The sequence below is a fragment of the Thamnophis elegans genome, chromosome 6 (genome assembly GCF_009769535.1).
Source record: "Thamnophis elegans isolate rThaEle1 chromosome 6, rThaEle1.pri, whole genome shotgun sequence".
Taxonomy (NCBI): domain Eukaryota; kingdom Metazoa; phylum Chordata; class Lepidosauria; order Squamata; family Colubridae; genus Thamnophis; species Thamnophis elegans.
Genome location: NC_045546.1, coordinates 9,176,982 through 9,184,678, shown reverse-complemented (window position 1 = coordinate 9,184,678; position 7,697 = coordinate 9,176,982).

The window sequence follows — 7,697 nt, the reverse complement described above, 5'->3', positions numbered from 1 at the left end:
GCTGTAGGAAGTTAAAACCCACCGCTCTCCTAGAAAATGTTGGTTTTAATGGTGTACTTTTTAATGGTTCCCGCAGAGCCATAATAGGAATCCCAAAGCTGTTTCATTACATCATCACCCAGCAAGAGTCAACCAAGCTTGGGACTCAGGACAGCCAACAAGAGTTGTCCCTGCATGGCCCCATGGGAGCCTGACAACCAATCATAATACAATCTCAAATTCAAAAGCCCAAAGAGGGCATAAAACCATGGCACTCTCAGCATCTCTTCCCTTTTCCCCTGGACCTCAAACCATGTGATCCTGTCCACCATTAAAACCATCTTTCCAAGCAGCCACCATGTTTCCAGTGTCTTTCTCCCCACTTAGAACTGAACCCGGATGGACATTTCTTCCAACACCAGGCTACCTTTTGAGTGGAGTATTGTCAAAAATCCCAGAATTCACAGGAAATAACTGGAAATCAATGGCCAAACATTAAATACTATTGCCAAGGAAACTATATAGGCATGTTCACATTGGCATCAGGAGTCAAATTTGACTCAAAGGAGATGTGGATAATTCCTTTTTTTCAAATAGGTGATAACATCAAATAGTTTTCATTAACAGAGGGATAGAATCAAGATCACGTGAAGTGTCAATGCCAATGTGTAAGACCACACTTGGAAGACCACACTGTATCCAGTTTTGGTTGCCACCATATAAAAAAGATTTTGAGACTCTAGAAAGAGTGCAAAGAAGAGCAACAAAATGATTAGGCTAAAACTTATGAAGAATGGTTGCGGGAATTGGATATGTCTAGTTTAATGAAAAGAAGGACTAGAGGTGACATGATAGCAGTGTTCCGATATCTCAGGGGTTGCCACAAAGAAGAGGAAGTCAAGCTGAAAGCAGGACCAGAAGCAAAGGATGGAAATTAATAAAGCAGAGAAGCAACTTAGAACTAAGGAGAAATTTTCTGACAGTTAAAACAATTAATCAGTGGAAAAACTTGCCTCCAGAAGTTGTGGGTGCTCCAACATTAGAGGTTTTTAAGAAGAGACTGGACAACCATTTATCTGAAATGATAATGTAGGGTTTCCTGCTTGACCAAGGGGTTGGACTAGAAGACCTCCAAGGTCCCTTCCAATTCTGTTATTCTGTTCTGTTAAAGTCACTAAGCAACCATAAGTTGTAGACATCCTGTGTTTTTGCAATCAAGAGGACACATCCAACCCAAAAGCAGCTGTAAATAACCACCAATATTGTAGCCTTTGCAATCAAGTGTGCCCCTTTTCAAAGTCACACTGACATCATATGTGGAAATCATTCCATTATTATACTTGTCAGAGTTAATAAGAATGTCAACAACAGCATCTAAGAGAGCAGTAAAAGTGGGACTTAATGAGCAATCATTACTTTTAAATAGCTGCCTTTAACACAGCTTGTGAGGACAGAAACTTTTAATGATCTCTGAATGATGGGTACAATTCTTGATGGAGACCAATCATTCATAATGCAAAAGATGCTTAAGTAGAAAACTGTCCAATTAATTTCTAGAAGTACAAGAAACAACTGTTTATTATCAATCTGGGACATATCTCCATTAAAGCTGTGGTCAAATAATCTAGGATTTGCTTACTGTTACCTGCTCTTGATATCCAATTCAAAAACAATCTCTGAATTAGGGGTAGAAATTCAATCGTTTCTGTAATTTTGGTGCCCTTTCTATTGGGACCATATTTGGCATCTGAAAAAAAAAATGTTTTGAAGTTTGGTGACTGCTCTTTGGAAGGCCAGATCCTGAAGATGAAACTCAAATACTTTGGCCACCTAAGGAGAAGGAAGGACTCCTTGGAGAAGGGCCTAATGCTGGGAATGATTGAGGGCAAAAGAAGGGGACCGCAGAGAATGAGGTGGCTGGATGGAGTCACCAAAGTAGTCGGTGTGAGCTTAAGTGGACTCTAGAGGATGGCAGAGGACAGGAAAGCCTGGAGGAACATTGTTCATGGGGTCGCGATGGGTCGGACACGACTTCACAACAAACAACACATAATATTCGCTTAATGACCACATGACTCACTTAACAACTGCACCATGGCAAAAAGGACACAAAAGCAGGCACAACTCTGTAACAGAAATTCTGGTCCCCATTGCAAGACTTAAACAAACCCAACAAATAACAGGGCTGGGGCGGGAACAAAAATGGGGGGGGGGGGCATTATTCATGGGAATTACTTGCAATGTATTTCATTAACATTTGTATATAACACTTAAAAGGTTGTCACAGATGTGGAGTTTTTGCAGCAGGCTTTACTGCAAATATTTTGAAATGAGAATTTATTAGCAATAAACATTTGTTGTTGTTTCAGTATTTCAAAGCATACACTGTGCTCTTTAGGGAAAACTTTCTTTCCCATCATTAATTTGCTTTTCAAGTTCTGAACATTTAGATACGGAAGAGCCCAATTTGGGTACGTCTTCAAAAAATAAGCCTTGAAACTGTATAGAGAAGGCTTAGCGTATAAAAAGGTGGAAGCAGTTTGAACCAGGCAGAAAAAAACCTGCAACAATTCTTTTTTTTTTCCCCACTGGAAATTTTTAGCCCGGTAGCTGCTTTACAAGAGAACAGTGAGAGTTGCCCTAAAGATCAATAAAAAAGCTTTGATTTCTGAAAATTGTGATTAGCCAGCAAAAGAGAAGCATCTTCTTTTGAAGTCAGCTATGTTTGTTGTTTCCTCTAAGCAATGAGACTGGAGTATTAATATGTTGGAAGAAATATCCTTCTAGCTTCAGTTCCAAGGGCGGGGGGGAGACACTGGAAAGATGGTTTTGATGGTGGACAGGATCACATGTCTTGAAAATGTTGGGTGAAGGGGAAAAAAGGTGGGGGGAGATGCTGAGAGTGCCTGAGTTTTATACCCTCTCTGGGTGTTTGAATTTGAGCTTGTATTCTGCCATGGAGCCATGCAGGGACAACTCTGTAGGCTATCCCGAGTCCCAGGCTTGGTTGAGCCTTGCTGGGTGATGTAATCTTCCCAGGTGCCATGGGGTGAGATGGGTAGAGGGCTACTCCTATTATGTCCTGAGGGCCATGTCTTAATCCCATCACCCCTGAAGCTGAAGGGGGTGCTGGGTGATGTAATCTTCCCAGGTGCCATGGGGTGAGATGGGTAGAGGGCTACTCCTATTATGTCCTGAGGGCCATGTCTTAATCCCATCACCCCTGAAGCTGAAGGGGGTGCAGGGAGCTTCAGGGAGCTGCTTTCTCTTTAAAACAGGTTTATCCTTTTCTCACCCAGGGAAACATAATATTTTGCCTTTTTAATATTCCCTAAAATATTTCATTCTTCTAAGAGAGGGGTGGGTGCTAACCTCCTTCAAATATTATGGTTGGTAATGTACTCAGCCAAATATGTAGACCGGGTTTGGCATTTTTGTCCAGCTATCAACTCCTTCCCAATGATCTGGGATAAGAAGATATTGTTGCCATCTTTTATTATTATTCCTGGTATTAAACAGTATTGTCACAAGATGTAAGCTGTTCCAATTAAAGCTGCCTGCTGCAATTGATCATGGCGATTTTCTCAATGCTAATAATGTTCAATTGGTGCTCCTAACTCCACTCCGCTCAATTAAAAACGGTATCGTTTAATTTGTCCACCTAAAGAGAAGGAAGGACTCACTGGAGAAGAGCCTAATGCTGGGAACGATTGGGGGCAAAAGAAGAAGGAAGCGACAGAGAATGAGGTGGCTGGATGGAGTCACCAAAGCAGTTGGCATGATCTTAAATGGACTCCAGGGGATGGTAAAGGACAGGAATGCTTGGAGGAACATTGTTCATGGGGTCGCGATAGGTTGGACACGATTTCTCAATTAACAACAACAATCATTTAACTCCCTTTCCAGAATTCTCATCATTGGGAAATAATGATTAGATTAGATTAGATTAGATTGTTTATTTATATGCCGCCCTTTTCCCTGGGGGGACTCAGGGCGGCTCACAATCAAAAGGGAAGGGGAGGACAGACTTTTACATATAAGACAGTACATGATTAAAAAACGCAACATTCATACCATTCGGGCGGGTAGCAATCTTTAGCCCCAGGCCTGACGGGATAGCCAGATTCTAAGGGCTGTGCGGAAGGACTGGAGGGTGGTGAGGGTACGAAGCTCCACGGGGAGATCGTTCCATTGGGTCGGGGCTACCACCGAGAAGGCTCTCCTCCGCGTGGTGGCCAGTCGGCATTGGCCAGCGGATGGAACTCGGAGGAGGCCTAAACGATGAGATCTAATGGGTCGTATGGAGGTGATCGGCAGTAGGCGGTCTCTCAAGTACCCAGATCCACTACCATGAAGGGCTTTATAGGTGGCAAGTAGATGGAGGCTCAAACCAGCATAGATCAAAATGGCTTCTTTGGAACCCAAATCCACTTGTGTTGCATTCAGAAGTATGATGCTGTGTTTTTATGTTGTCCCTGTTAAGACTAAATTTGGGGGTGCATCTTCAGAAAACAATTGTTGCATTGTTATTTTGGAAGAAATGTCCTTCTGGGTTCAGCTCCAAGGGGGGAAAAAAGACACTGGAAACATGGAGGCTGCTTGGAAAGATGGTTTAATGGTGGACAAGACCACATTGCTTGAGCCCTGAACAGAAAAGGTGATCGCATGCATCAGTGTTGGGTGAAGAAGAAGAGGAGAGAGTGAAGAAAGGGCTTGCTGGGGTTTTTATAATCTGTTCAGCCCCACCTCTCTGTTTCCTGTTCCTGTGCAAGAAATGTATTCTGATTAGTTGTCAGACTCCCATAGGGCCATGCAGGGGCAACTCTCTAGGTTGTGTTTTGAATCCAGGTTCTCAGATGCCATGTGGTGAGTTGGGGTAAAGGGGTAATGCTATCATGCCTTAATCCCATCACCCTGAAGCTGAAGAGGGACCTTGGTTATGTAGAATAGACTGCCTCTGGCATTTTAATGGGCTATTAAGGAAAGTGGGGGCTATTAAGAGCAAGTCCTGCCTAAAAACATATTTCTCCACTTCTTATCCAGGAAAATATAATATTCTGCCTTTCCAATACTTCCCAGGATATTTCATTTTTCTAGCAGAGAGGTGGGTGCTAACTTCCTACAGTTACCTCGCTGCCAAGCGGACAAAAGCACTGCTCCTAGAAGCAGCTCTTCCTGGGATGCTCCATGCTTCTCCTCTCCCATCTGTGCTTTGCACCTGTTGGAAGGAAAAACCATCTAGTTCAGATCCAAGCTGGGAGAAAGACACTGAAAACAACATGGAGTCTGATTGGAAAGAAAAGGTTTAATGTCCTAGGTCAGCTGAGCAAATGGTTGAACGAGTGGGTGGATCTTTATAGGTTTCTGTGACTTTGAAGTTTGGACTGTTCTGGGTGTGTGTGCAAGGGTGTTGGGCAATTCCTATTGTGGCTAATGGCTTTTGTTCTGCGTTGGATCTTGAGTGAGGAGTTGCTTTCTAACCCTACAATTCTGCCTTTTGTCAAATTTGGCTGCAAGGAGTTTCAAAATATCCTGCCTTGAATGGATTTCTGCCTGCAGTGTTTGCTTTTCTTATGAATAGAGCTACCTAGATAGTTGTGTTCATCATTCAATAAGCTCTTTATCTCCTTAAGTGCTGGCATCTGCTGGCTATTGAGGAAGATTGAGGGCAGCTTTCTCAGCATGTTTCTTCATTTCCCCCTTTGGGGAAATATAATATTCTGCCTTTTTAAATATTTCCCCCCAAAAATTCATTCTTGCAGGGAGGGGGGAGGTTCCCACACACCCATTGCTCCTGTCTTGCAAAGGATCCATTCACACATGTCTATGGAGATTCTCAGTCCTGCAAGTCATGGTGCTTTTTTTCCCCAAGAGGCAACTGGACTTTCTTTAAAAAAAACAAAAAACAAATATTTTTTTATTTATTTACAAACATACAAAATACACACACACAAAACTTAAACATACACTAGATTTACACAATACAGTATGAACAGGAACTTCCTGTTCTTTATAATAGCAATTACCAATCAATACAATTCTCCTTATGTTATTTTCCCTTCTAGTATATTTCATTTGCATTTCACCATTTTTAACCCTCTTATTTTACTCATCTATATTGGGTGATTATCTCTAGTACATTTAAACTCTCTTGAGTGTTTAAAATACATATACATATACATATACATATACATACATACATACATACATACATACATATAAATCGTAGATTTTCACGGGTATAGGTATGCAGGTTTTGGTGTATTCAGGTCTTTTCCTATGTAATATTGAGAGTATCTTGGCAACGTTTCGACAAGGTCCCACTCATCATCCTCAGGCTGGTGTCTTCGGCCTCCTGCCTGTGTGAGCACAGCATGATCGGAGCTGCCGTCCCTCTATAAATACTGGTGTGTGTGTGTGTGTGTGTGTGTGTCTGTCTGTCTGTCTGTCTAGTTCTAGCTCTGTAGCTGCAAGCAGATTGGTTGGCTGTGTTGTAACATCTTGATTAGTTGATGGAGCTCAGGAGGTCATCCCACAGCCCATTACCCAAGTCATTACAGCACAAAAGAACAATAGGCACACAGCCAGTACCTCAGCCACACACGATGTTACGAAACAGCTTACTAATCTGCAAACATCAACTCCATCAACTAATCAAGATGTTACAACACAGCCAACCAATCTGCTTGCAGCAACAGAGCCAGCACTCCACACACCCTCACCAGTATTAATAGAGGGACAGCAGTTCCGATTACGCTTTGCTCGCACAGGCACGAGGCCAAAGACAGCAGCCTGAGGATGACGAGTGGGACCTCGTCGAAACGTCGCCAAGATACTCTCAATCTTACATGGGAAAAGACCCGAATACACCAAAACCTGCATACCTGTACCTGTGAAAATCTACAAATATATATATTCGGGTTCAAATCCCAGTAAGGGTATGGCTAGCTGATGAGAGCTAAATAGCTTGAAATAGATCTATACTAGTCTCCCTTTATTTATTTATCTGCACAAATACAACATATATATATATTTAAAGTCACAACCCCTGGTATGCCCAAATATGGGAGGAAGATCACACTTCCATTCTCTGTCCTTCCATTCTCTGTCCTTCGACTCGTCACAAGAGACCATCCAGACAGAAACCCAATATTTTTTACTGTTGCCTTTTTGTTACATTTGTTATATTTGTGCTGATAAATAAATAAAGGGAGACTAGTATAGATCTATTTCAAGCTATTTAGCTCTCATCAGCTAGCCACAGGTTCGATTCCCAGCAAGGGTATGGCTAGCTGATGAGAGCTAAATAGCTTGAAATAGATCTATACTAGTCTCCCTTTATTTATTTATCAGCACAAATATAACATATATATATATATATATATATATATATATATATATATATATATATGTGTGTGTGTGTGTGTGTGTGTGTGTGTGTGTGTGTGTGTGTGTGTGTGTGTGTTTGTGTGTTTGTTTGTTTGTTTGAATTCTCCGTAACTACTATCTTTGGGTTTTATTGACTTCTTTCACTGATCCTTGTTTCTTTCCTCCATCCACCTATACCATTTATCCCATGTCTGGTAATATTCTGTTTATATTCAACTGGACTTTGTTTTTTTTTTCTTTGAAGAACTTTCGCTTCTCATCCAAGAAGCTTCTTCCACTCTCTTTTTCTTCTTCTTCTCTCCAAGAAGCCTCATTCACAGCTGAAGAAG